The sequence below is a fragment of the Lathamus discolor genome, chromosome 8 (genome assembly GCF_037157495.1).
Source record: "Lathamus discolor isolate bLatDis1 chromosome 8, bLatDis1.hap1, whole genome shotgun sequence".
Classification (NCBI taxonomy): domain Eukaryota; kingdom Metazoa; phylum Chordata; class Aves; order Psittaciformes; family Psittacidae; genus Lathamus; species Lathamus discolor.
Window position 1 is genome coordinate 17,514,802 of NC_088891.1, and position 27,894 is coordinate 17,542,695.

The window sequence follows — 27,894 nt, forward strand, 5'->3', positions numbered from 1 at the left end:
CCCGGCCCATATGAGGCTCCATGTGACCCGCTGACATCAGGCGGCCCCGGCCCCCCGCCTTGTTTACACCGCCCGCTCCCTCCCTCCCTCCGCTCCCGCCCCTACCGGCGCCGGGGGGCGGGCGGGCGGTCACGGGGCGAGTCCGGCCCGGCCCAGCGCGGCAGCACCGGCACCGCCCCTGCCCCAGGCGCGGGGCCCTGCGCTCCGCCGGCGCTTACGGCCCGGCTCGGCGCGGGGACACCCGGTCCTGCACCCGGCCCGGGGCACCGAGCTCGGTCGAAGGAGCTGAGAAGGAACGGAACGGGAAGGCTGCGCGGCGGGTCCGTAACGGCACGTGCGAGACCGAGCATCGCTTCTGGAACAGCCGGCAGCACCAGCAGCGCCCGTCCCCGGTTGTCCCGGCCCCCCTGATGAAGTTCAGCCCCCTTTCCCCCAGGGATTTGTAAGTGTTGTTTTAAGTAAAAGATAACCGTACTGAAGCTACCTCGTGGTATGACACGACTACACACTTGGTAGTCGTGGACCTGAGCGAGCAGAACAGCGTTTACATTTTACATGTGTCTGGTGCTGGGTTCATATTCTCTCAGGATTCACTCGGACCGCATGAAACATTATACCACGGCTGGAGATATTTTCATGTGCTGTATAGCATCAGCTGTGACCATATTGTCAGCTTGCAAGATGGAGTTTTTCATCACTGAGACACGTCCACTCTACAAAGGAATAGCGCGAGACTGAGCACAGGAAAACAACCTATGGGAAAAAAACCAGACACTGGTGAAAGTTGCATTAACAAACCCAAGATTTTTCCAGTTGCTGCCTCAGCCACTGGAAGAGAGTGTCACAAAACAGAAAGCTGCAGAGAAGCATCAGTGCCTTCCAAGGTGTTTAATAGGGGTCTGAATATAACATCATAATTTGATTAGATATAGAAACATTTAATGCAAATAAGAGAAACAAACAGAAGCCAGAGGAAGCATCTTAGCGTTTGAAACAAAGCCCTATATTCAGAAAAAGCCCTTATGAGACGAGAACACTGAAACAATCTGTTATTAAATTGGCCCCTAATGGCTAATGAGTTCTTAATACAGGAGGATAACATTTAAACACACACGCTTCAAAGCTATCCAGGTGTACTGACCATTTATCAATCCAGTCATTTAAGTCCCATTAAAGCAAAATATTGTTTAAAATCTTACTTATTTCAAAGATTTCCTAGCCCTAGTCTGGTGCACTAGTGTAAATTTAGCATGACACCTTTGACATGAAGCTTCTGACCCGGGGTTGTCATCCTTACCTACATGAAGCATTCCTACCAGTAACACTGTATGTAGAGTGAGGTACTGCTCACAGTGGCAGCTCTTGTCTCAGAGGGGTTTGTGTTCACAGCGGCTCATCCACAGCACATGTTGTAAAGTTGCAACACGCTGAACAGAGACATTAGAAGACATTCTGGACTGAATCAACCCCCACTGATAGCACTGTTCAGAGCTCTCAGAACCTGCAAAATGCTGCTGTACACACATGGGCTGGCTGCTGCTTCTGCGGCTGCGGGCTTTAGATAGACATAAAACTTGTAGCACGCACAACAGAATGATGTCTTAATATACTGTAACGAGGAGTTAGATAGTTGTAAACATTTCACTCTGACACAGCAAGTAATGTCAGACCTATGGCTTGAAAACTGTCACAGTCCATTAGTGCTAGTTGTCTTGTCAGACGTTTAACCTTAAGATACACAACATTACATTATTACTGATCTGTATTTATTTCCAGCCCAAGTGAAATGCAACTGGTAATCTGGAATGACATCTGATGTGCTAAGAGGCTTCAATAATAAACAGGCAGCACAGATTTTGCATTCTAACAAATGCCTTACAACAGTTGCTTCATAAGATTATAGATTGGTCATCAGACACTTTAAGTGAGAAGAGCATACTTAAAATAGTCTATTATTTGGTGTCAATCTAAAGCCATCTGCTGACTGACTTTTGGATGTATAAACACATCCATTCTCACTTCAGTTTTCTGTCATCATTTGACTTCATAATGAGAATTCAATTCAAAATCCATTTCCTCCTGATTTACCAAACTATTGCAACACCAAAAGTCTCACTTGAGTTCAGACACCACCATCTCAATGACAACACAAAGATCACGTACCATCCCAAGAACGCTTAGCTCAGTGTTACAGTTCACTCAACACGCAATTGCTCTTGCTGGTTTGTACAACAGGGTTTCATTTGACTTGTATGAAAGCTTCCCATTGCCAAAGCTTGTACTCTGTTGGTTTTGTTCCTGAAGCATATTGGTAAATACCTGCAAAATACTGCAAGATTGTGTATATTCTTCACAGGAGTGAGAAACTACACCTCAGTTACATGTGGCTCTTTCTTAGATTTCTGCATCCAAACACCTCCTGAAGGTGTCAAATCTGTGTATTAATGGTTCAGACTAATTAGCTGCCTGGAAATTAGACCCTGACCACAGCACATGTTTGTCCTTCATGCCACCTTTGCTTCAGAAAAGGCAGTGGCTGGTCCCCAGGGATGGCCAGGCCTGATACTCCATATCCAAGTCAGCATTGCTCCCTTTGCCCAGCGTGCTGCTTCCTGACAGAGCCAGTGCTCTGGCTGGGGCTGAAGGATGCGGGACGAGCTCCTGCTCTCTCACACCAGGTAATACCCACTGAGGCAGCTGCACTGAGGCCTGAGGCCTGCCGCAGCCGAGGAAAGCCACAAGCAGCAAGCGACTGGTACAGCCTGAACTCAAATTCTAACCACACTCAAACATCCAGGAGTGGTAAACATGAGATTGCTAGTTCAAAGATGCTAACATGGTGCGTAACCTTATCAGGTATCGCTCCATGTTCTATCCTTGTAAAAGATGTTCAACTCATGACCCTAACCACAAGCCTCCACTACAATTGAGAGAATCAACTGTTTCTAGGAACTCATCAACGTCTGCTAGGCAAAAAAAACCCCAAACCAAACTGAAGAAAAGTGTCAAGAGAAAGGGAACACACCTATGTTAGCACTAGTAATCGGGGTACCAGTGAGGACCCTACGTACAGGACAGAAGCTACCTCAGCCTCTTTTAAACCTGCTGAGCAAAGGATTGAATTTAGCTTCCAAGATGAACCAACTCCTAGCTACTTGCTCAGACACCTCCCCCAGCAGTAGTTTAAATGCAACTAATTAAAGATGCTTATGCTGTCCTAACTTGGAACACGAGTGGAGAGCATTACTGCAGACTGCTAGGTTCTGTTTTGTATGCTTGCCTAAGCGAAGCTGCATTGTTAGGTTTAATTCAGGGAGAATTTTGAGGCCTCCTTATCATCAAAATTTAAGATTTGAATGATAAATATAGGATGTATCCACCACCTTCCTTCCCTATATAGCATAGAGGAAAAAATGCTCATGAAAGAAGAAAATGTGTCCTGTAATAACCCCCTGTCTGAAGGAGGTACAACCACATTGGGTTGTTAGGAAGCTGAAGTTGTGGAACCACTATGATGCACAGCATTTACCCAGCATTCTACCACTGTCATATACACAACGCTGCATGCAAATCCTCTTGCAGGGCCATGACTGCATGTTGCATGCTCCCATGGAGAGGAAAACTGCTTACTGGAACAGAAACATGATACAAAACATTCCAATGCCTCGTCCAGAGCTTCCGTGTTTTCAGTTTTAGCACAGACAGCTTCTTCAATTTGTTAAAATGACCTAGAGCTAAGTTTTCCACATATGTTTTTGCTTAAAAAGAAGAGGGAGGGCTCAGACTGCCAGTATAAATTTACATAATTATACATATTTTTAATTGTTTTTATTTTTAATTTTCATATGCTTTTTATGAAACAAGTTCTTCAAAATGGTCAGGAAATCTTGTATTGATCGAAGGAGATAGCAGTAACATTTAGAAAGGTTCAAGCATTTTTCAGCATAGAAAATTCATTTCCTATCAACATTTAAATAGCTCCTCCTTGGAGTTACAGGTAGCCCAGAGAGGGTGGCAGCAGCTACCTGGTAAAGGGGGAAAGCAGGCAATAGTGGAAGTGAGGCCCTTCTCCAATTGCAACCCAATCACATGTCCTGACATCAGGTGAACTGCTCAGCTCCCAGCTCCTATTAAGGAGGCAGCTCTAGGTGTAGCAAGAGTTTAAAACCCACAACAAGCTCCAAGCATCTGAAAGCTGTGTTTTTGCCTTTTTGGCTTCTTACACAACAATGATCACACACAAAACCACGCAGTCATTCCCAACAGCCTTGTTTACCAAATAACAGCCAAAACAAAGAGTAGGAAACTGCAGCTCTAAGTAATATCTAAAATACAAATCACAGTCCTGTCCACCCTACTGACAATCACTTTTTAAGGTTTCTCTAACTGGTATACACAACACCCACAGAAAGATAATGGCTCTTTCTTAGCTCATTTCCCCTTCTAGATTTAGTGGTATTTTAATCTTCATTTATTTCTAGCCCTCCAAGTAGCACACAGTCGAAGATGAATCTAACTGAGGTTGTCCTCATTAAATTGCCTCTTTTTCATCTATTTAAAACTGCTACTATGCTGACCCTGCAATCATTCCATTTTGCTCCAGACAAAATGCCTTCCTAAATTCTTGCTGAGGAGGTCTGCTTTCGTGCAGCGTGGGCCTGCAGCTATACGTCTTAATCAAGCCATTTTATACTCTACCCCACAGATTCCAATTAAGTGCATTGCTATCCACAACGATTGAAATGGTTGCTGTGCTTTGCCAAACAGCTGCTACAGTTCTGCACCCAGTGAAATTAAGTATGAGTTGACAAAAACGTTCTGAGGTTCGTCTGGATGAAAGGTAAGTTCCAAAGTCATTACCGTCAGCTAGGCATGCTGTTGGCAGTAAAAGATTTTAAAGACCCAGTCAAGTGGATTGTCACCCGGTTTCCTCTCACCTTGAAATCGCTTGAAAGGATGTTTGCTGCTTTTCAAAATGTAAGGCAACAGCAGAGCACTTTTGGAATTAAAGTGATTAGAAAGATGATATTATGGCCAATTAATCATCTGCCACCAACTGCAAGTGGGTCCTTGAAAAGATTACAAGGTTATCAAGAAATAGATCAAACTGGACTTAGTAACATCTCCCTTTTCTCTACACCTAAAAGGGGGTTACAAAGTTACTGGTATTGGTCATTTGCAGAAGAATTGCAATGCTCACAGGGATGCCCTGTTTTCAGGTATTCCCACTGAATGGAAAATGTGAGCTAATAGGGATGCTCTCAGCCTGCTTGCTTCCCCAGCAAACTGAGGACTGACCTGACCACTGTTTCACGTCTTTAGCCAGTTACATACCAGGGATAAGAAATGGTTTTTCCCTGAGGCACACTGATCAAATGGCAGTGTCCTGTTTCTTTAATCCTTGGGTTTCTCTTTCTGCCCTCTCTCGAATCATTAGGGATGGCCAAGGCAGAAACAAGGTGGTAGCAAGCAGTGCGTGAGATGAAGCCAGGCAGATTTCTTTCTCAGCATCTTCCTCACTATTGTGTCTGGCCAGATGCAGCAAAAGGAAGGAACCCAGTGGTTTTCTGGCTCAACAGTCAAGATGACACAGGCATATCGCTATCCCAGCGTATCCTCTGCCACTCCATATGCCCTAGGCATTAATTACACTTTACCCTCTTTTATTTCATCTCTGCTTATGGCACATGCTCTATCTGTTGACAAACAGAATGCTTAAGAATACCCAGAAGAAATGCAATAGTCTGCAGTCTACAACCAGCCAAACACAACTGTCCCTGCTGCCTGTAACTCTGGAAACTATGTCTGAGTCACAGTTGCCAAAGAACAACTGAAGCAGTCGCACGCATGGAGCTAAGGGCTAAGGATTGGGATGCTTCATGCATTGAATTTGCCCTGTACCGCCTTCCGCACTGAGCAAAATTAACCTGAGAAGAAGCCGTAAGTATGACAACATTTAAACTGTTTCGTGTCATGCCTACTGTCAAAAGTCCCTTTTATGCTACACAAGACCAGCAAGGACATTTTCCCTGTGTTCAAGAATGTGAGATTTAGTGGGACAAATAAGCATTTCTGGGCATTCAGAGAACTAATATGGAAATTATTCTTCTTTCATGGAAAACAGAAGCATCTGTCCAGTCAAGCAAACCAAGCAATGATTCTGCATTATGAAATACTCTTTTTATAACTATTGACATTTCAGTCAGTAGTGCCACACGTCAATAGTGGTTTTACTGCTCACATTTAAAGTACAGCTTTCGGGACAGGATTCATCTAAATTGACATTGTCTGATCGGCAGCATATTTCCTGCTCCTGTGAACATACACATTATTTATGCAGCTTTGCACTGGACAGTATTTGTGCTATTATGAAAAAGATTAAGATCTGGCACATTTTCTATGCAAAATATAAGCTCAGAACCATACATGCTTTCTAAGACAATTCAAGTCCTGTTTAGGCCCCTCTCCAGACTTGGTCTTCAAGCCACAGCTTACATGGGCTTCTAGGCTTGCCTGCCTCTCTGTTTTCCAGAACAGTACTTCACAGACAGGTGTGGAACACTGTGCACAACGCATTTTCTCCAGTTCTTCCTCAGATGAATACTGAGCTCCAGAACAGAAATACTGGCAAGTCTGACACGCCCTCTCATCACAGACTAGCAGAACACTCCCATCTCTCCTATTCCTTGCTTCTTGGCATGCTGACAGTAGCTGGCAAACTGTTTTTCACAGATCAACTGCTATTGTTCTAATGAAACTTAAGAGCCACTACAGCAGCCTTCACTCCACATGCCCTCCCCCATGGCATCATTACATCCTTAAAATTATCAGAGAAAATTCATTACTTTTGTTACTGTTACTGAAAAATAAATGGCACCTGATTATGGCTTCTAAGGCTTCACCTTTAAGGACAACAAACTTTCATGATCTATTTTCTAAAGTCAGTACAGCCTCAACTATTGTACTCCCAACAAACAAACCCCTGTGTACCTACTTAGAGTGATGAAGACATGATGGTAACAGATCCTGGGCATGAAATCCACACAGATAATTCCTTTGCATAATTCTGATTATTAGACATGATAAAGTGACACTGTTGAAGAATATTAGATTTTAGTAGAAGCAAAATAATAAGATGATTCACTCACAAAGGAAGGGAATTATTTGTGAGCAATGTTTTACTAATAATCTCCAAGTGCAGAGGAGAACACCTGCACAGTACTATCTTTTACTTTAACAGAGGAGAGAGCAGTATTCTCAGCTGATGAATCTGATTACAAAGCAGTTCATATAGGGTACAGACCACCTATAGGGAATGATCTATTGCTTCATATAAAACCTGGGTTTATTACCTGCATTTGTATTAATTTAGCTCAAGACAGCTTTTTTTTTTCACCCTATTTAGAAAGAAAAACAGGTAGAGGAGTTAGAAACCTTCTCATTTTCTATCTTGGTAATTTAATCTGAGCTACTACCACTTGCTTGATAAGAGTATTTTTAAACTCATCATTTAAAACTCATTAGCATACACCCATCTCACAGAAAAGAATCCGCCAAGCATTTTTCACATAGGCACATCATTTCTGATTATTTCAATTCAATTTTAAAGGCTCTTTGACAGGGCTACTGAAAGGCTTGTCAAAGAACAAGGAAACATTATGACATTCTTTCCCCATATCCCTTTCCAGAGCATGAAATATGAGGGACACTTCTAATAGAATCAAGGCTAATTTAAGACACTGTTAATCTTTACTGCAAGGCTGCTAGAGCTGGGGAGGTTACCTCTGGCACACAGCAGCTCTTCTTCAGCACACATCTGTAGTCAGGTTCTAACACGCACCCCAGTTATTAGAAGACAAAATTCTCGACTCCAAAGCAACTGTATTGCAAGCATGTGTTTTACAAGCTACAATGAGCAGAGGTACTTGAATTTCAGTGCAGGTTGTTGAGGGGTTTTTTTAGGCATCCAATAATTTTAAAAGGTATCTGCTGCTTTTAATCATTCTGTTCATTTTTAGCTGAAGGACAAAGAACATTTTTATTTTTTTTTTACTGACTGGAAACTGCTTCCCCAAAATAGTATTTTTGCTATTTTGAGAGAGTCGCTTCTCCGCTCTCTAGCAGGAGCAACCGAAATTCATCTGTATTTTCAGTTAAAGTACACCATCAGTGAGGCCACATCTGGAGCACTGAGCCCAGTTCTAGACTCTTCAGCACAAGACAAGGAGCTACTGGACAAGGTCCAGCGGAGCGCCATGAGGATGAGCTGGGGTCTGGAACATTTGGAGGAGAGATTGCAGGAGCTGAGCCTGTTTAGTCTAGAGAAGAGAAGACTGAGAGGGGATCTCATTAATGCAGATCAGTATCTCAAAGGTGGATGCCAGGAGGATGGTGCCAGACTCTTTTCAGTGGTGCCCAGCGACAGAATGAGGAGCAATGGCCATAAACTAAAACACGAGATGTTTCACCTCAATGTGAGGAAGAAGGTCTTCATGTTAAGGTGGCAGAGCACTGGAATAGGCTGCCCAGGAGGGTAGAAGATCAAAGCATGTTAAGTTTTTCTGTGTCATCGCCAGAATTACAGCAGCGAGAAGAACCTCTGCAATTCACTGATCAAAGTGACAGACTGCCCACTGCTGAGGTAAGGCCAGATGAGGGATAGAAACGAGCTCTTGTGCTGATGACTAAATGGCTGCAGTGTGAATGAACAGATGACCATTTTTTAACAAATCTGAGATGAACAGAAGCTGGATCACTTCTAATAGAAGAACTGAAGAATACTTCAAAAGGAGGTGAGGAACTCAAGTTCAGAGATATTGAGATCTGCACCAAAACGCTGAGAGAAAGCTTCTAAGCACTGCTAAAGATAGTTAATTCAATACAAAAGGAACAGAAATTGATATCAAATAGGAAGAGAGCTACCAACGTGAAATTGCTAAGGTAGGGCAACCTACCTCAATGAGAAAATCAGAGAGGACTCATGCTATTTTCACCCAGAAAATCATAATCATTTCTTCTTCACAACCTTCTGCTTAATGATTTTGAAAAATCACACAGAAGAGAAGTATGATAAAAATCAAAGGCTATTCTGCTCAAAGCAATTACTTAGATAGCATTTTCCTGTGGCGTGTTTCTGAACAATATAAACCACTAGCAACTCTTTCTTTGAAAAAATATTGGAGGGAAAACCTGGGGTAATTCTGGGTCCTCAGTATCTCTGCATGCTTACACAATTGAGTCTTGAAGTCCTCTGGGAAAACGAGAGACATTAAATGCCTGAACCAGCCTCTAGAAACTCCTAAAGATGTCTGAGGGGAAGGGTTACATGAAGAGAGTGGTAACTGTTCCAGGGGATTGAGAGCCCTGTGTTCCTCAGGGCTCCAAGCCACTCTGGTCAGAAAGCATCATCTCCTTCAAACAGCCTCTGAGGGGAGCCCCATGGACACTCCCAACCCTCAGCAAGTTTTCAGGCGTGCACTGACCCGTTACAGGAAAGTTTCACCATTCCAAAGCCCTGGACATTTTACTTCTTTCTTTCTAATCTTGCTTTCTCTTTTGTTTCATCTATATAGGTGTTAGCCTTACCATCCAGCACTCAAAGCTACACTAAAGCATTTATTCTATGTTAGACTTCTTTTCCATTTTAGGCTGGTACTCTGCAAGGAACAATATGCACAGTTTCATAAGGGGAAATGAGTGCGTTATTTTTGCCTTCACGAAATCTAGCTCTTCCTCTTGAGTTGTCTAGTGATCCCAAAACTGAAAACATGCCAAGACACTGCAATATAAATGCTTCACTGGTTTTGTCAACCAAATAAGAAAACGAATGCTTTCAAGCAATCATTTTGTTTAAATTAAGCCTGCAAAACATTTAACAGTATTAAGGAGGATGAAATACACTGACTTTGTTGATGAAACTGACAGGAAAAAACTCATAATGCCTATAAAAAAGACATAGATTCCCTGACACAAGAACTAAATCTCAGATCCGTCCCCAAAATCTATGCAGGATCAGCAGTCTACCTGTATGAAAGAGGCAGCACCTGGGGTTCCCACTGGGATTCCATGGGAACAATAGGCAGGTCTGTCATTTTCCCAAATGATAAAGATGCTGTCTTTGTCAGGAGAAAATTGGGCTATGTTTCATACTGCTGTACCAATTCCTCAGGCCTGACATAACTTCACAGACATGTATGACAAATCCTTTTGCATCGATGTCCATAGAGCAAGGGCAAAAAATCACTGTTTGTAGAGGTCTGAGGTGAAAAGGTTCAGGCAGTTTGTTACAGATATTTCTCCTTTAAAGGTGCAAATAACTTGTTTTCACTACTTGCAGTGCTGATTCAAGTTATTTCACATCCAGCCATCTAGCTCCTTTCCCCTTTCCTTTTCTCATGAAAACACATGGGCAACCTAAGGAAGCACCAGCTTGGCATTAGCTGGTTCTACCAATATCACAGTAATGTTTCAGTTTGTAATTATTACATGTACTAGGACACTGAGTACATGTCCTCCAAAACTGTGAGATGAGGTTTTGCCACATTTCATGTGCTTGCTTCTGCTGATGTGGCAGATTACTGATGGGATCCAGAATCCAGCAAAGACATAAAACCAAACTGAAAAGATACTGGTAGCATGAACAGATAAATATCTGTATGCTTCTCAGTCTGCTAAGAAAGGTGAAAAATCTCACTAGAGATAGGCCACAGAGATGCTCTGAGGGCAGGAGCAGCTCCGGAGCCAGGCTGAGAGAGCTGGGCTGGTTCAGCCTGGAGAAGGCTCCAGGGAGACCTTAGAGCAGCTCCAGTGCCTAAAAGGGGACAAGAAATAACCTGGAGAAGGGCTTTGGACAAGAGCAATGAAGAGAAAACAAAAGCTTCATATCATATTCATATTATTCCAGAAAGTTTGGAAAACACTATTTTTGAACAGCAAGTACTTCCTTTCTCCTGGTTTCTGAACTGTGTGGCTAAATACAGACCCTCATCTGCTGTCTCGGTTAGCATATTTTGTTCAAATGGAAGTATGATAAAATAGTTTGCGGACTAAGACTTGAGATCAGAAACTCAGCGATGGAGCTTACAATGTGTTTCATGAGGTGTCAGATGGTCTGTAACGGAACATAGACCCAAGGTTGTAAGAGTTATTCAACAGTGAGTTAATGAGAGCACTCCTTTAGAAAATCACGGACTACAGAGCACTTTTTATCAAACCATAGCTTTTTTGAAAAGCATTTACTATGGAAACCAAGTTCTGTGAAAAGATCCGGAATACAAGGGAAACCACAGGTATGGCATCTGAGCCAGCTTTCTGACCAGGGAAACAAGGATTTTAAAGCCTGGAGGTAGGGGGTGATTGGATAGGAAGATAAAAATCCCTGTTTGACAAAGGCAATGTCTGGTATCCTATCTTGAAGAGTGCAGGTTTTAGTGATAAAGAGCAAGCTGTTACACTCCTCCTCTACATGCATTTTCCTGGCTTGAACATAGTTCATTAAAGTGGATGTTTAAAAAGACTTAACCATTTAGAGTGAGTTTTCACTCATTTTAAGCAATTGCAAGCTCTACCAATCATTTGTCTTGCTGATGTCCCTGTAGAGCAGTGCTTAAACAACATTATGGGGAAAAAAACCTCAGGGGCACCTAGGAATGTCTGGATCAGAGACTGGACACTGAAAGCAGAAACTCCGCTGTGAAGTGGTGCAGACAGGGTGCAAGCTCAGGAAGTGATCACAAAGCAAGAAGCCTTTCACCTCTGAGAACCCAAAACTTACCGATTCAACTCCCATGGAATCTTTCAAATCCCGGTGCATCAGAACACGGATACACAGACTCGCACTAAGCAGTCCACTCCTGGGCTAACAAAACTCTTCAGATATCTGAAATGTGTTCCCATGCACACACCTGGAAGGTGCTAATTTCCTTTACTCTCTGTATTTGAAAAACAGCTTCATGCAAAAGGTTCAAGAGTTAGAAGGTTACAAAGGGGAATCACCCATAAGTAGAGCATTACAATCACCCTATTAGGAAAAAGTGGGAGTAAAAAAAAAAAGGCCACTTAAGTAAAAGCAATCTATTGGGTTTGTTCACCAGAACTAGAGGACAGCAAAGAACAACCTGTGCTGCTTTGCAACTTCTTGTCAACCAGGTGAATGGAAAATATGCTGAGCTACACATTTCAATATTACATGCCCACACCCAAAGGATGGAGAGGGAGTGGAGATGAACAGAACTACATGTTCCTTCTTCAAATTGTGCCTATTATCTAATACACCAGTAGAAACATTTCCCATAATAATGATATGCATACGCCTCAAAAGCTGTTTATTTGGCAACCTTGCTGTATACTTCATTAAAGCATTAACTGGCGTATCAGCCTACTAGCTTATTGCAATGATTTTGGGAAGAAAACCCAGAGCCATCTTTTGTCCACATTACAGGCACAGCAAAAAAGCAGCAGGGACTGGCATTTCCTTGATGAATTTGTGCAGCTTTAGACCCACAGACTGTTTACATGGATGACACAGACTCAAGTGTTTGTCCTGCATTATAATACTGTTAAGTGAAGACAGCTGGATTCTATTCTACCAAGAGCATCAATCAATAAAGCTGCCAACTAAATTCAAATGAAGAAACCAGTTACCACTGAAAACAGCAAAAGTCGAAGGAAAGGCAGAACTGGATGTAAGTAGCTCACAGAGCGTGTTTAAAAGGTTAAAATATTAATGAGAATGACTCTGAAATTCAATTAAATGTGGAAATGAGGAAAACAGAGGTATTGCACTGAGATGTCAGAGAATAATGGCTGCGTCAGTAACGTGATTATTTCCCGCCTTCACTAGGCCAGGAGAAAGTAAAAGGCATCATCTGGATGGCTGTTCTGTACCTGGTACTGCTGCAAACCAAGCCTGCAAGCTGTCCATGTCATTCAGAAACCCCTTCCTCTTTCATGGGATTGGCAGAAGACTTCATGCGCACAGAGGCAGTTACTTCAGATTACATCTAAAGCAAGCTGCACCACAGGCCTAAAATTTCAGGTGTTCAGTTCCTCACCTGCATATTCTAGAGGAAGGCTCTGAAATGCTTTTGGCAAGCAGTACTGATAATTATGTGCTAGGATTTACCACCCTAATGAAGAACTGCCTAAAACACTTAGGGGCAAACTGTTTTGACAAGAGCCATGCTGTGGGAGCATGTAAAGGGTTCTTAAAGATACTCTGTTTACCTGGCAGCTTGAGCAGGGAATGAACCCAAACACATAGTATTTCATCATGCAAAAAAACCCAGTAGGGACCTTTATAGATTTATCTCTTGTGGCTTCTCTTTGGGTCAGAAATACACACAGTGCCAAAAGCATAGCACATCAATGGTCACCCAGTCCTATTTATAATTCCCATATGCCAAACAACTGTGACAGAAGGCTCACTATAAACTCTGTAATTTTCCATTTATAAATAATACATAGTTTGCTGAAACGATTCCACAAATAGTTGTTCTGCACATCTGCAGCAACATAGGAAAATAGGCAAATCTGCATTATTGGCAGGTTTGTAAAATACCTATAGGCAAGTTTGTAGTTTGTCTATGGCTACATTTAGTGCAGCTGGCATGATCCAATCTGTGCATATTTACTGGGTATAATGTTACTATATTTATATCACTAGTGTATCCAAATATATTTTCGGGAGGGTAAAAAACTGAGGGAGTGGTGACTGAGTCAGGATCCCACATATTAGATTTCCATTTGGAATACGCTTCCCAAGGTATCTAATTTCACTTGCAGCACTGTATGTCTGGGATTTCTCAATGTCTAATTGATGGAAAATATTATGTCTATGTTTTAATCCAATTCCTAAAAGGCATTCCCTTTATATGGTTATAAGTACTTTAGTTGGGTATGCCAGCAGACTTTTTGGTATTGCCATACCAAAGAAATCAAGCTAGACTTTCCACAACGGGCATAAATTCCTGTGGCTGCTGAGTCTTGGCTTTCTTAACTATCACACTAAGTCCAACAATATACTCTTAGGAGTCACAAAATATCTGGAATATCAAATATTTAAAATTCATTTCCTAAAGGCCTATATGGATCAAAAGAAATCCCCGACTGAAGATTGAGTCCTGTAGGAACAAGGGAAAAGTAAAACAAAATAACAGATCCATTGCTAACTTTGACATGGTAAGATGGAATGAGAAATATCAATAAAGAAGCCTCATTTGCTAACACTGAGTCCATGTGCCAGGTAGGTATACCAGGAAGAAGCATTTTGCTAGGAGAAGAAATAGCAGAAGGTATTTTTAATTTAAGCTTATGAGGATCACATTCATTCCTGATTTATCTCCATTATAATTGCACTTTACAGTGGGAGTTACTTGGCTTCTGAACCATCAGATTGGAATCCAATTCTTCAGATGTTTGATTAGAAGCCCAGGGATGGGCTCCTGCTTTGTTATCATCATCTTTCCAACTAAGACCAGCAGAACAAAGGTAAGGGAAATACATGACTATACAGAACTAGAATACAGCTGTTATTCCTCTGCTCAGCAACATGGATCACTTTGTCTAGATCTGGATCACATAAAGGATCACTGAGAAAAACTATTGATGAATATAAAGGAAGCGAAGAAACAACAACCAATAAAACAGGTGACCAGAAAAATAAATGAATAGATTCACATCACCAGTTTCATCTGCAATTACAAAATCATCTCCCTGGGGTGTATTTGGCATATTGGCAGGGCCAGCATACAGTTCAGACAGAGCTGTCAAGTTCAGATCCCCAGCAAGCTATGCAGCAGCTGAGGGATCCACCCAGGCCCGCTGTTCTGACCAAGGCCCATCCAGGCTAAAACAGATGAGGGAACACATCAGCCACAGTGTTCCCATTACTGTTCAATTCCCAAATGGCAACAAACAGCTTACTCAAAAATTACACCTCCAAACCCCAACAAACTTATTGCATAAAGTGAGAAAAAATAATTACGTATATGATTTCTAAAAGCAAAGTTACCTATTCTGGTTTTATATTCACGTTGCTCCAGGAATGTACAATTTTAAAGCTGAGACTGTTTTGAACTTCTACCTTATGTTAAAATAAATATGGTTTATATACATTGCAAGCTAACAATTCAGATATGCTTATTTGTAAGCTGAGTATAGTACTAATCACACGAAGACAAGGGTATAAGACCCCACCATCACTAAGAATAGCTCCTATTAACTGTGCACACAATGGCAGGACAGATTTTTCCCCATTCTCCGTACTTACCACACTGAAAGCTCTGAAGAATCACTGCTCAGGGAGGTTCAGGATTCATTAACAAATTGCGAGTCCAAAAATCCCTCACTCCAGGAAGGAAGTACTGTATGAAACTGCCATCTCCCACTCACAGTACAGTATAGGCAAAATTCAACTAAACCCAAGCAAACAAAGTTGCAGACACAAGAACAAAAATGCTAATGCTTTGCCACAGAAAGAACAGCTCCTTTGGGAACAGATTAAATCAATGTACTTAACCTTTACATTCCAGAAGACTGCCAAAGCACCTCACTTTGGCAAGGACACTCATGTAAACAATCATCCATTAAATTAAAAATCTGGGAGAGACATCTGGTTGAATTCTTACTGGGAATGACTCTTGTGGATATAAATCAAACACCAATGGAGGGGAAGAACATAATGACAATTCCTATAAATCCAAGGTTTATAGTTCTCCTACCTCCAACTAATTAAGTCCATACAGATCTCAAAAGCCAGTATCATGTGTGAATATTCTGGGAAGCTCTAAACATGCTTATACATACAACACAAATATCATTTCTAGCCCGCTTATTAGCAAGGTTTCAGTTGGGACACTAAGCAAACAGTCAAAGATGCTGGGACACGCCGAGTGTGTGAGAAACCAATGACTGCCATGCTAGGAACATGACTTGTCCATTTCAATGACAGACAAAACAGGTCAGGTCCATCCAGGGGCTCTTGCACACCAGTAACCATGTCCAGCTAAGGATCAGCAAATGGTAAGTGAAAATAAGAACTTTCCAAACCCTTTGACTCATTAAATCTGAATGCAATTATACTCGATCTGCTACCCAGAACTAACCATACATCTGGTTTTTACCCAGCACTGAATGGTGCCATTTAGATACACCTGTAGTTTTAATTCAAAAAACAGATAACTGAAACCTACTGAGTATTTTCAGCTGACTGGGAGACTGGGAGACAGGAGACCAAGCATACTGTAAGGAAGCCTTTAACAGCTCGTATGCATCATTGCATATTGCATGTTGATTTTTACAGAGTAGTTACATGTCCTGCAATATTGAATCTGGCAACGCTGACTCCTGGTGGAGATCTGCCAGAGCTGAAACAGGCTCTAAAGGTCATCTTAGAATACATCGGCAGAGGGCCTGGGGAGGAACCGGGTTAGAGCTCAAAACCAGGAGTGCAAGCTTTCCCCATTCAGGGAGTTCTTGAACACCATCTCTCATTTCGGCTCCCCATCAACATGGGTCAAGGTCTGAGAGATCACAAGAGAGGAGAGCATCAGGAAAGACACATGCTTTTTCAGGTTACTCAGCGAGATAAAACAAATGCCCTTTTTAATTCCATCCCTTGCATAAGGCAGAAGGATGCTATGCAAGAAAAAAGGCTTCTAATTTGGGATGAAAAAGGCGGAGGTGCACCCTCTGACAGGTTTACTGTGTTTGGAGGGTTTGGGTGTGACAGCATTTCTCCATGTTTCCCTGGGCTACCATAGAAAAGATAGCACTTTGTGTTGAGTTCTGTCCCTCCAAACATACTCTAATTGAAAATACAGAGCTGTGTTTCCCTATTGACCTATCACACATGTGGTGAGCTCTTGGCACATGCAATCAGCCCATTTACTCAAAACAGAGGTACACCCACCTATGCAAATACAGCCCAGGGCAGTCTTCTGCAGTTTTCATGTCTGTCTCTCACTGCAAATCCTTAGGAAATCACTTGGATACCTCCGTTTTGCAGCTAGTGGACATGAGACAACTGGAATTTAGATATGCCCTTCCCCAAGTCAGAGGAAAGTTTATGGCCAAATATGTTCTCATTAGCTTTTTGGCAGAGATACTGGAACTATTGCTGGCCTGTACGTGCCTGTATTAGCAAATGGTGTGCATAATGTTCCTACCACATCTCTAGCTGGAAGCTGTTTTGGCTATGGCTTCTGCCATTTTGAGTATTAAACATGCCTTTGAAAGATTAAAGTGGAAATTTTTGAGTCTAAGGAAGACAGGCATTCAGATCATAATGGAAGCCAGTGGAGTTTAACTTCTGAAGTTCTGCCTTAATTAATCTTGGTTCCAGTTATAAAAAGTCATGTTCAGAATATCAGCAACCACATTACTAACTTAAATTTTGCCATTTTCAAGTGATTAATACTTGGTTAACAAGCCAGAAACCTTCAGACCCCATTTCCTTTCTGTGTGTCAGCCAGGTTAACAAAGTACAGAATAGAACGCATTGCCTGGCTCTCTGTTCATCTTCAATAGTTACTGTCACTGAATCCTTTGCCTGTACTGCTATGACTTTACACACCACCAATCTCATAATGACCTAGCACTAGCTTAAAAAATACAGAGGCACCATGCTTCTGAAACTGCAGTTGTAGAGAGGCTGTCAGGCAAAGGAAATTGTATTATCCATTGATATTCTTTAGTCAGATAGCAGTGTTACCTTTCTTGTGTGGGCACTAGCCATTAAACTCCATTGTATTACTGAGGTACACAGTAACACTTGGCTAGAAAATGCAGCTGCCTAATACAGAGAGCAAAATCACCAGTGATAGGGCTAGGACGGTTGCTTTCTATCTCAGTGCTAACATCACATAAACTGATGTATCAAGAGTCAATCCTGTCTTCACCTCCAAAGTTAGATTTGGGACAGTTTTGTTAAGGAAGGGTAAGTCTTGCAGAGAGACAATCAAACTGGGCACAGAAAGGCAGTGATTATTCTGCCTGCAGAATCAGCCTCCCCTGGGAAGGTGCGCAACAGCACATAGGAAAATAAATATGTTTTGGATGGGTGTGGGCGAGAGGGATGATTGTCTTCTGCTTGAATCAATTTCCACTGAGGAAACCTCTCTTTCCTCTGTAACTATCTTCCTCCTGCCACTTAAGTAGAAAAACTGACTGAGGAAGAACAGTGACAATGCAGGAGCTATCTGAAGAGGAGGCACGGGTCGTATTTGGACAAACCAGAAGTTCTCATACTCATTATCTCCTCACCAAATGAAGTCTTCTTACCCACCTCTGCATTGTTCTCATCCAGCTGCCCTACTTCTGTTTATTATGCAGCTTTCATTAACTGGTTCTAGGGATAGCAATTGAGAGTGAGTAATTATCTCCCTAGCAAAAAGAATAAGGGTCACATTCTTAAAGGTGACTGCTAAAGGTGTAAAACAACTAGAAATGAAATAACCAACCAGGCCTATTCTGCCACTTGGTGCTGCATAAAGAAAGGCCAGATTTAAAGACAGAGAGATACTTTATTTGTACTCCCAAAATTCTGCATTGCCCAAGCAGATTTTGGTGAGATAGGTGCAGATCTCAGAGGCTCCCTTCTGGCTGGATAGATGCAGTATGGCCAGTGTGCGTGTTCTCTGTTCAGGTTTCTGCAGTTATCAGCAGTAAACCTCTGTCTTCAGACCTGTTACACTAAAACTTCAGCACATGTTGCCACACATCCAGGAACATGATTTAAAGAGCAGAAAAGATACAGCAGCACAGTATTTACCAGTGATCAGGCTGCAGAGGTAAGGCCACTGGATGGTTATTAATCTGGTTACTGGAAGATGCTAAGCTTGTGTTGCTATGAGGTTGCTGGTTTTGTTACCTGTGCTAATTGGGTTTTATTATAATACAAACTGTCTAAGCCCATGATCCTATCTTGGCTAGGAATACTGCAATTGTTACACTTTATGTTAGTACCCTCATTAATAACTACAGAATGGCACTGGCGGCAGGGGTAAATCGAATGGCCCACCATAGCCTGCTGCTAAGGACAGTGGTGGGACCAGGGTAAGTAAAGTCGGAGCAGTCTAAGAAAAAGACACATATCACTACTGTATGCTGTGGGGCAACTTTCTCAGGGGGGATAAGCAATCCCAACTCAGAAAGTCTTCAATGACTTGGCAAAGGTCTTCTTTGCAGCATCAAATGTTTCAGATATGTGATTTTTTCCTTTGTTACAAAGCATAGTCTTACCTTCCCCCAAGACTCTTTCCTAAATACCAGACAGTGATTCTTTTGGCATTGGCAGGGCCTGGCCTTCGGTATGGAAAATATTTTTCTTAATAATAATAATTATAAATACCAATGTTCTTCTACATAAAGAATAATGTAAAAGGCTTTCAAATGAGGAAGAAAGGGAAGAGAGGCTTTCCAAACTAATTTTTATGTCTCAAGAAGCAGCTATTACTAAGGACAAGCCTGTATTTCATGAGAGGAAGACAGACAAAGGGCACGGGATCACATTTAGTAAGTATCTGATTAAATTCTATGGCGAGAGAGTGAAATGAACTTCCTAAGTGTAAGCAATGCAGCAGAAAAACATTTCTGGAATGGAAATTATTAGCAGTAACAACACACAAAACCCCCCAAACCAACGTCAAAAAACGGTCAGCAGCAGCATCAATCAGCATTACTCCTTCACACTTTAAAGCAGTCTGAATTAAAGCTCTGCCTAAAAGCAGTACATTTGTTAGAGCCTGGGTATGTACATAACCAAAACTTGCCAACAGAAAGCAAAGCAGTTATACTGAAGTGTCAGCAGGGGCTACTTCACCTCACAGCAGTTTCAACTAGCAGACAGTGCCAAACGTGTCCCTGTTTACAGATGTTGCCAGCAGCAAAGATGAAGACCGAATAGCATACTCAGGAAACAAGTAGCACCCAGTTGGTGTATGTAACAACTGGAAAGTCATCTCTGGGAGGAGGGATACACAGCACAGAGGCTATCACATAACCAGGAGATGGGGGAAGTTCTGCTCTGAGCGCTCAGTGCTGGCTGAACTGGAGGATTGGCTGAAGCACTGAACAGCACTAGATCAGTAGTTTCAAGAAAGAGCACAACTGCTTCCAACAGCAGGCAACAGAGTTTGCTTGGCCTTGTCAGCTTCCCTGTGTAGGAGGAAAAGCTCACACACCACCCAGCCTGTGGGCCAGCAAGTGCTGGAGCAGTGGGGGCAGATTTGCTCAGAGGCCATGGAGTGATGTTTACCCTCGGATCAGCTGCACACAGCAGGAGTGCAACTCTCAATTCCCATTTGTAGGGCAGCTTCTGAGGCAGTGTCAGTAACCACTCCCTAATCTACAGAGGAAAAAAGATGAAGCAGTCAGAACTGCTGACCAGGGCTAATTGGGCTGATTCTGCCAGAAGGGGGCTAGGGCACATTCACACAATATCACAGCTGGGAGCTGGAAAAGGCTTTGTATCACTTAAGTTTCGGTCTGTCTTGGTTCACCTTCTACAGATGAGAGTGCTTCTCTGCCTTGTTCACATTCAGAACTATTTAAAACCATGAGGTTTGGTAATGAGGGCAACCTTAGATACGATTACACAGATGTACACATGCTTCTCCCAATTCTGAATCTCTCATTTTTCAGGTGAACTTGTGAAACCAAAATGCTCCCAAAAGACAGGCTAACCCTTATGGGCAGGTATATCCCCTTGAGACACTGTGGTTTACAGACTAGGTGGGTTTATTTCTGTCAGGATTTGTTTCTGTGTGCGGAGAAAAGTGCATGAAAGGTCCTGCTTGGAAAACCTCATGGCCTGTTAGACTACCTGTTTGACTATCTTAGCTATAGAAAACAACAGCTATGATGACACAAAGATTGATCAAGTGAGTACAAAATATCTGTTCATTTCTACTTAATTTTGACTACTGCCCCCCCCCCCCAGTAGTCAGTATTGAACCCTTTAAATTAATCTTTTCAGTTGTTAATGTGAAGGATGAGTTGAAAAGTCAATTCAGATACTAGCAGGACCTACATGAACCTCCTCATAATGAGTACTCATCTAAGCTATGGCTCCTCTATTGGAAGCCCACCACATCAGTGCTGAAATGGGCTGAACACCATGTTAATGAAGATTTCAGGACACTGAAAAGTTTAGGCAACAACTTTAACCATTAGTGCCCCAGAGGTTTGCTGCACGTCTTAACTGTTCTTCCATTTGCCTATAAATGACAATTTTTAAATTACTTAATTGGAAATTGATAATCTGGGAATCCAGAATCATCCAGTAAAGAGCTGAAAAGCACTCGTCAAACCTGAGCTTGTGCCCCTGTGCAGTGCCTCTACTTTTCACCCCTGCACTGGGGGTACAGCACTTTTCTAGCAATCCTTTTGCTCATAGATGAAAACAATTGCATACATGTGCCAGTACAGCTAAGTAATGATTAGAAGCAGGCATAGTAATGCTCCTCCTCAGAATGAAACCAGCCTTTACGCAGCATGGATTTCATTAGTGTTTTTTCAGGGGAAAAATAATACTTCTGTATAGGCATATCCTGGAAATCACACTTGTTTCCAGCCAGCAGAACTATGGATCTGCATTGCCATTCAGGAAGACTTTTAGAGATCTGAGCTGACAGATCCAAGCTCATGGTAGTGGTTTATAACACTTATTAGTAAGCAAACCAGACTGTCTTGAGTAAGCAAAGCCAGGATTCTTTCTCCCAGAAATAAATACATTTCCAGCAGGTAACCGCTGATGTCATTCAAATTCTCTTGGAATTACCAATATTCTACAACAAAAAAATTCCCAAGTGCTACAGACAACCCAAAATCATACAAGTGTTACTGAGCCTGCTGGCTAGGGACCATACTAAGGGATAGGACAACGACCTACGAAAACATTGCAAAAAAGAGTACTAATAGTAAAAGTAACATAAATACACCTTTCACAGAAACTTGGGTGTGTGTTAGTAGCAAAGTACAGTTGGCAACTGATGTGCAGTGGCCACTGGCAGTGGCCTACAAAGGAATTTCGTGTAGCCAGCATTTTTAATTAAAATCTTTGTAATTATAACAATTAGATTTTGCAATTCAGCTGTTTACCTAAATGCTTTAAACTGTATTTACTGGCTCCCCCTTCAACTGCCAAATTCAAAGGAATTCTGGGGTTTCTTTTCCAGAGGATTACACAGGCGCTGGCCAAAAGAGATTCAGAAGCACGGCACTAAGGACTTAAAAACCTTAATAACATAATGGTTAAAACTCTATTAGATGAAAAAATCTTACTCTTTCTGGCGCACTTGAGCTAGGGAAGGTTGGGCTGTCTGTACAGGGGACAATAGGAGTATTCCCTGGCTCGCAGCCAGCTCATAATTCACTGAGTAGCATTATCAGCCAAAGTTAATATTTTTTTTGATTAATCTTCTGCCAGAGCTTGAGAGTTTGTGGCTAATTGTTCCATTCTTGTCTGCAGAATGAATCAGAGAACAATGTGCCGTCCTAAGCCAGGGAGGGAAAACATAAAGCAAACCCATGAGCATACAATGAATAGCTCAGGTTAGTTGGGCACTTCACTCTTGTTCATAAAGTCCACTGCTGCAAGGAACAGCAAACAATAGCGATCGATGTTTAAATCCTACACCAGTGTGCTTACAGGTGATGAACTCCTGTTGACAACTTGCTTTATGGAATAATAGGTTTGAGCAAGGAAGAGAACAGAATCACATTAGAAGGTTAACTCAGATTTAAGAGGTAACTGACTGAGGCAGCAGGTGTACAAGGAATGATGAATGGGCAACAATATAAAACAGACACCTTTGATTATGGGTGCATTAGAAACACTGCTTAAAAACATATTACAGGGCAGTTCTTACGGCTGTATCTCCATGCCAGCAACGTAAACTGAAGCTCTGTTGGTACCGACTTGTGTAAGTGAAGGGCTGAAAACCAAAATTCTTGGTTGCACCAGCCACCCTGTGAGTGCCTTCCCAGCAATTCATCAGATTCCCAGTGTGAGGGGTTTGAATTTTTAAATCACTTAAACCATATTTTCAAACAAACAAAAAGAACCATAACTTAAAAAATGCAAATGTAGAGAAACAGAACCACAGACTAACACATTTACACATGAGCCACCACAAGGTCATTGTCCATGACTCCCTCTCATTCACTTTAATAACAACATGTCTGCAAAAGAGCATGGAAAAACAAGATGAAAGCTGGATAAAATATATTGAAAAAAAGACCAATGCGTTGTCTGCTTGGGCTTCCCTTTTCCATTGGGAATGAAGACTTGCAGGAAAAGGAAACACCAGTGCCAACAATTATAACTATTAAAGTAATGACAGAAAAGGACAGCAATGTTTAGATTAAACCTTCAAAAGAAACACCAAAGTCACCATGACCTAAACATAAATAACCAATGCCTAAATACTATTAGATACTTTTGGGGTGAAGAAACAAAGTTGGCTGACTGTGGAGAACGAGCTAGCACTGATGCGGAACAGAAACAGTGACTCAGAGGAAAACATGTCCTCCTGGAACCTGAGGAGATTCAGGTGCCTCATGTCTATGTAAAAACCAGACAAATAGGAACATGCTGCTTCTACCTCACCATGAGCATGCAAATGGATAAAGGCACTAGAGATTGCTGAACTGCTCAAAGAACCAGAGAGAACTGCAAGGAACTACTGATGCACTTATGCAGAACCTGGCAGCCAATGACAGTCCCTGTATTCAAATACGAAAGAAAATATTATCTTGTAGGAGGTAATTATCACTGTCTCATTACAAGTTACTCAGCCAAGCGACACATTGTCAGCACTGTAACAAATCACATCAAGTTAGTATTGACTAGGGCTAATTTCAAGTGAGTAAGTGAAGGAAAGTGGAAGCTTTACTGCAGTACATTAACTGCCCCCAACCCCCTAAATCGGAAGCTATGCTACATGATAGAAACAGAAAGAAACAACCAGATGATTGATCTTTCTTTTACAGACTGAACAACAATATAAAGAAAAAACTCCAACCATCAGTTCATTCTGAACAGGGGTAACACTAAAGAATTCACACAATTAACCTTCAGCAGTTATCATACAGTGTAATGAGGGAACACTTCATACTCATGGAAAACTAAGTCCTTTCACAAGCTTTTCCCCGTTACAACGCATCTGTGCACACGAGTGGCTTCTGGAGAAGCAGAGGAGCCAGCTGTGCCCATGATGTATCTGACATGGACAGCAGTCATGGGAACCTCTTCAGAGGGAACGTAAAGGCTAAAGGAAAGCAAACAGACTTGCTGCAGGCAGGTTAGCAGAGTTGGTACTGCAAAGACTACTTTGCTAAGACATTTCTAGTCCCTGTGCATTCAGAAAGTTAACATTCAGTCTAGTGCATTCAGAAACCGCACTTGCAGCTTCTTAGTGTGCATCCCCAACAGCCTTTCAGTTCATGAGGAGTGTGTGCTTTTGAAGCATCTCCCGATCACCTCACTGCGTTTTTGTTTGCCTCAGAGTGCATGGACAGGATTCCTTTCTGATGAAACTTAAATGGGAAGATGCATTCCCAGGCAACACGTAAGCCACTCCAGCTGCAATAGGCTTCATGAGACGAGGTCTAAAGTCAACAAACAGACCAACCCAGAAATGGGTATAGTGTGGATCCTCTGAATCAAGTGCCCTGCTGCATACATCTGCTCCTTTTCTGCATGACCTGGTAAAGCAGACATGCTTTTAGTGTTCCAGGCTGGATACACTCAGTTTGTCCCAAGTTCAGCTATGAATGAATCATAAACATTCTATGTACTGGGAAGCATGTATCAGTGTTAATACAAACAGATATTGATACATCTCCAATAGACCTCCCTCTGGCTTGTGGGCAAGGCTAAGAATTTCTAATTCCCTTCTGTCGCACTGTTGATGTAAGAGGTAACGCAGAGAGAAAACCTCTTCTGGGGAAAAATCAGAAAACCATTCCACTACTACGCGGCAAAACCCCACAATACAAATAGTGAGTATGAATGGTACAAAGTTCATGACATCATGGACCACTTATATAGTTTCATACTTACTTTAAAATTAAAGGACAGCTTCGTACCAACAGACCTGCACGCTGGCATGTGGTAAAACACCTGAGACAGTCACACACATAGGTCAACACTCAGTACTAGCAATTGCAGCAGAATTATGGTCCGTCTCACATACCCACTTGGTCTAGTGAAAAGGTGAAATGAAAAATGACTGTTACACACATGTTTATAAACATTCACTGTCTTTTTCAGATAACCAAACACCCATTTCAGCCACCTACATCCAGAAGTGATAAATTTACTCTCTGCTTTGTGTTTGCGTGTAACAATAACTAACCCGCATGTGCCCCAAGGGCCTGGATTACACAAATCACTACACTTGTCACCAGGTGGATGTCTGTCATTAGCTGTAGCTCAGCTGCTAGGAGATAAGGATAAGGACAGAACCGAGAAAGTTATGTGAAAGTGGCGCTCATGATAGAAGGAGTTATGCTATTTGATCCGTGAAGGGAAGAAACCATGGTTTCAGGCAGCTATCTCAGCAGCCACAAAGGGTTGACTAGGATATTGGGTTTACTCACAGCTCCCCATGAGACTCCGCATGGGCAAAAGTGTGGACAAATAACACTTAGAGTTTGAAAGATGAGCAGGGGCCAGGCAAACTCTGTCTAAGGACTTAGAGCAGCTGTGCTACTTTGAGCCAAGGGCTACAACTTTTTCCAGCAGTGAAAAATTGTCTTTAGTTTTGCTGCACAGAGGAGACAACCACAGAGTAGAGTCAAAAAGATACTGAAGGATATTTCTGGTGTGATGTGAAGACTTGATTTAAATCCCATCCATTAGGCTTCAAATCAAACCAAACCATTTAGTTAACCCCATTATGAAACCTAAAATTTATTGCAGATAAATGTATTAAAGGCTTTTCTCCAGTCACAAAAAGAGGAAATATAGTTGAAATGTGCACATAAGATATGTGTACATTTTCCCTATAGGGATAATAAATAAACTAAGTAACTACTTTTTTCCTAATTACATGCATAATGGATAGGGTAATAGATGCAACTGCATTCACACCTGCAAATTACTCCTTAAAGTTTTTGCAGGTGAGGAGTGAACCATTTCTAAGCAGTCATAGTCAATTAAACCACACGATCAACATTGCTTTATACTCTAAAATATAGCATAGCATGATAGGAGCAAAGTAGATTTTACTGCCTTTTAACCCATGTATAGGGGAAATGTCAAGATCTGTAGGCCAACAGTGTTGTGCTTTGTTTAGTGTAACAACAATGGAGTCAAGAGGGCTAAAAGAGCTCTTCTTGTACAAGTACTTCCCATGTTAGTCAGTAAAGATAAAATTCTCTTCACTATGACATCTGTATTGTCTTTGTTCCATATGGATCACATACTTAATCTCTTTTACAGCCTGATGCCCACCACACCTGTCAGAAGACCAATGACAGATGTGGATGTGAATGCAGTTTCCATATAACAAGGACCACTTCCTGATAAACTACAGCTCATTCTCCATGCCCTGCCTAACTGACACAGGACTGTTTTACTATTAGCTTACCCTGCAGGCTCTGCTCCCTCTTCCAGGGGCCAGTCTGCTTTGAAAGCCATTTTTCAGCCTGTTGCAATGTGACTTGTGAACCTGCAGCTACAGTTCCAGATAGTTTGGCAAAGCCAAAGCCCTTGCTATAGTCCTTAAGATCCACCAGCTCCAGGAGCATTGGGTATATAACAGCCGTGTGGAGCCATTTCTCCCATCTTCCCTGCAATGCACAAGCTGAATGATAAAGCTGCATGCGCAAAGACACTTTAAGCTCCACCAGCAACCCTGATATTTATAGTCAGCCCTTAATAAGCACAAATGACACTGACTTCAACACTGATCCACCTCTTCAGCTGCTTAAATATTTGAGGATACTCAGACTAAGGACTTTCTATTATCTTGATACAATCCCCAAACATGCCTGAATTACCACCACCTGCTAATTGAGAAGAGCCTAATTTCTCCTCCTCCATGTGTGAGACTTCAGACCTTTTCATGCCTGAGCACTGACAACCTGACAGTTTTGAACTTGCGTCACAAACCACTGACACAGCGAATGTGCCAATTTCAAGACAACTCCCATGAAAACATAAACTGTTTGACATTTAATAAGCTTGTGTTTTCATAGAAATAAAATGTGTTATAGATGGTTTGTTTCCATGAAAACACATGGTTAGAAATGAAATGGAAATACTTTCCTCAACATTAAACACAGACACAAGAATCAGTTGCAAAGCAAACTAAAATCAAGACATTTAGGATTCACATTTACATTAAATAACCAATGAAGGGTTAAAAGTATCAGTTAGTAGAATTATTTTTACCTCTTAAAATTTGGAATAAAGATGGTTTTGGAAATTTAAAAGCACTAAAGGACACATGTGCTGCATTTCATAATGCAAAGTAGAGAGAGCTAACACATGGATGGGGTGGTTTTGGAGAACCGTATCAACCTGTGGCAAATGGACTGAGAAGATTCCGGTTTCTTTTCTTTCTGAAGTTAACACCTGAATAATAGAGTGAAACTTAACTAAATACAGTATGCTGTACTGCTGTGGGCACAAAGAAGAAGCTGTACTTCTTTGCAATAAACAGGATTTTCTGGCTCTAAAACCAAGGGCAGTTTTTCTACTGATTCCAGAAGATAGACAACTTCCCTCTTTTCTTCATGTCACTGCACCTGGCTTTGATCATCTCTTTTCTCTGATGGGAAAAGTCTCATGAGGGAAATCAAGAGTGCAACAATTAAAGTAGTGAAGACTTCATATAGAAAGTGAAGCCTTTGAAGAAAAGGGATGTTTTAATGAATGCATGTTAT

At 41.8% G+C, this 27,894-nt stretch overlaps 1 protein-coding gene and 1 long non-coding RNA gene across 4 annotated transcripts in view; one reads left to right on the plus strand and one right to left on the minus strand.

Moving 5' to 3' along the window:
* RORA (RAR related orphan receptor A) overlaps positions 1–27,894 on the minus strand; it is a 400,239-nt gene that overhangs the window by 71,768 nt on the left and 300,577 nt on the right. The window lies entirely within an intron of this gene.
* Positions 174–27,879, plus strand: LOC136018955 (uncharacterized). Its single transcript, XR_010614677.1, has 5 exons — positions 174–442; positions 4,706–4,840; positions 5,711–5,940; positions 14,363–14,487; positions 26,447–27,879. It is a non-coding gene; the product is annotated as an uncharacterized LOC136018955 (long non-coding RNA).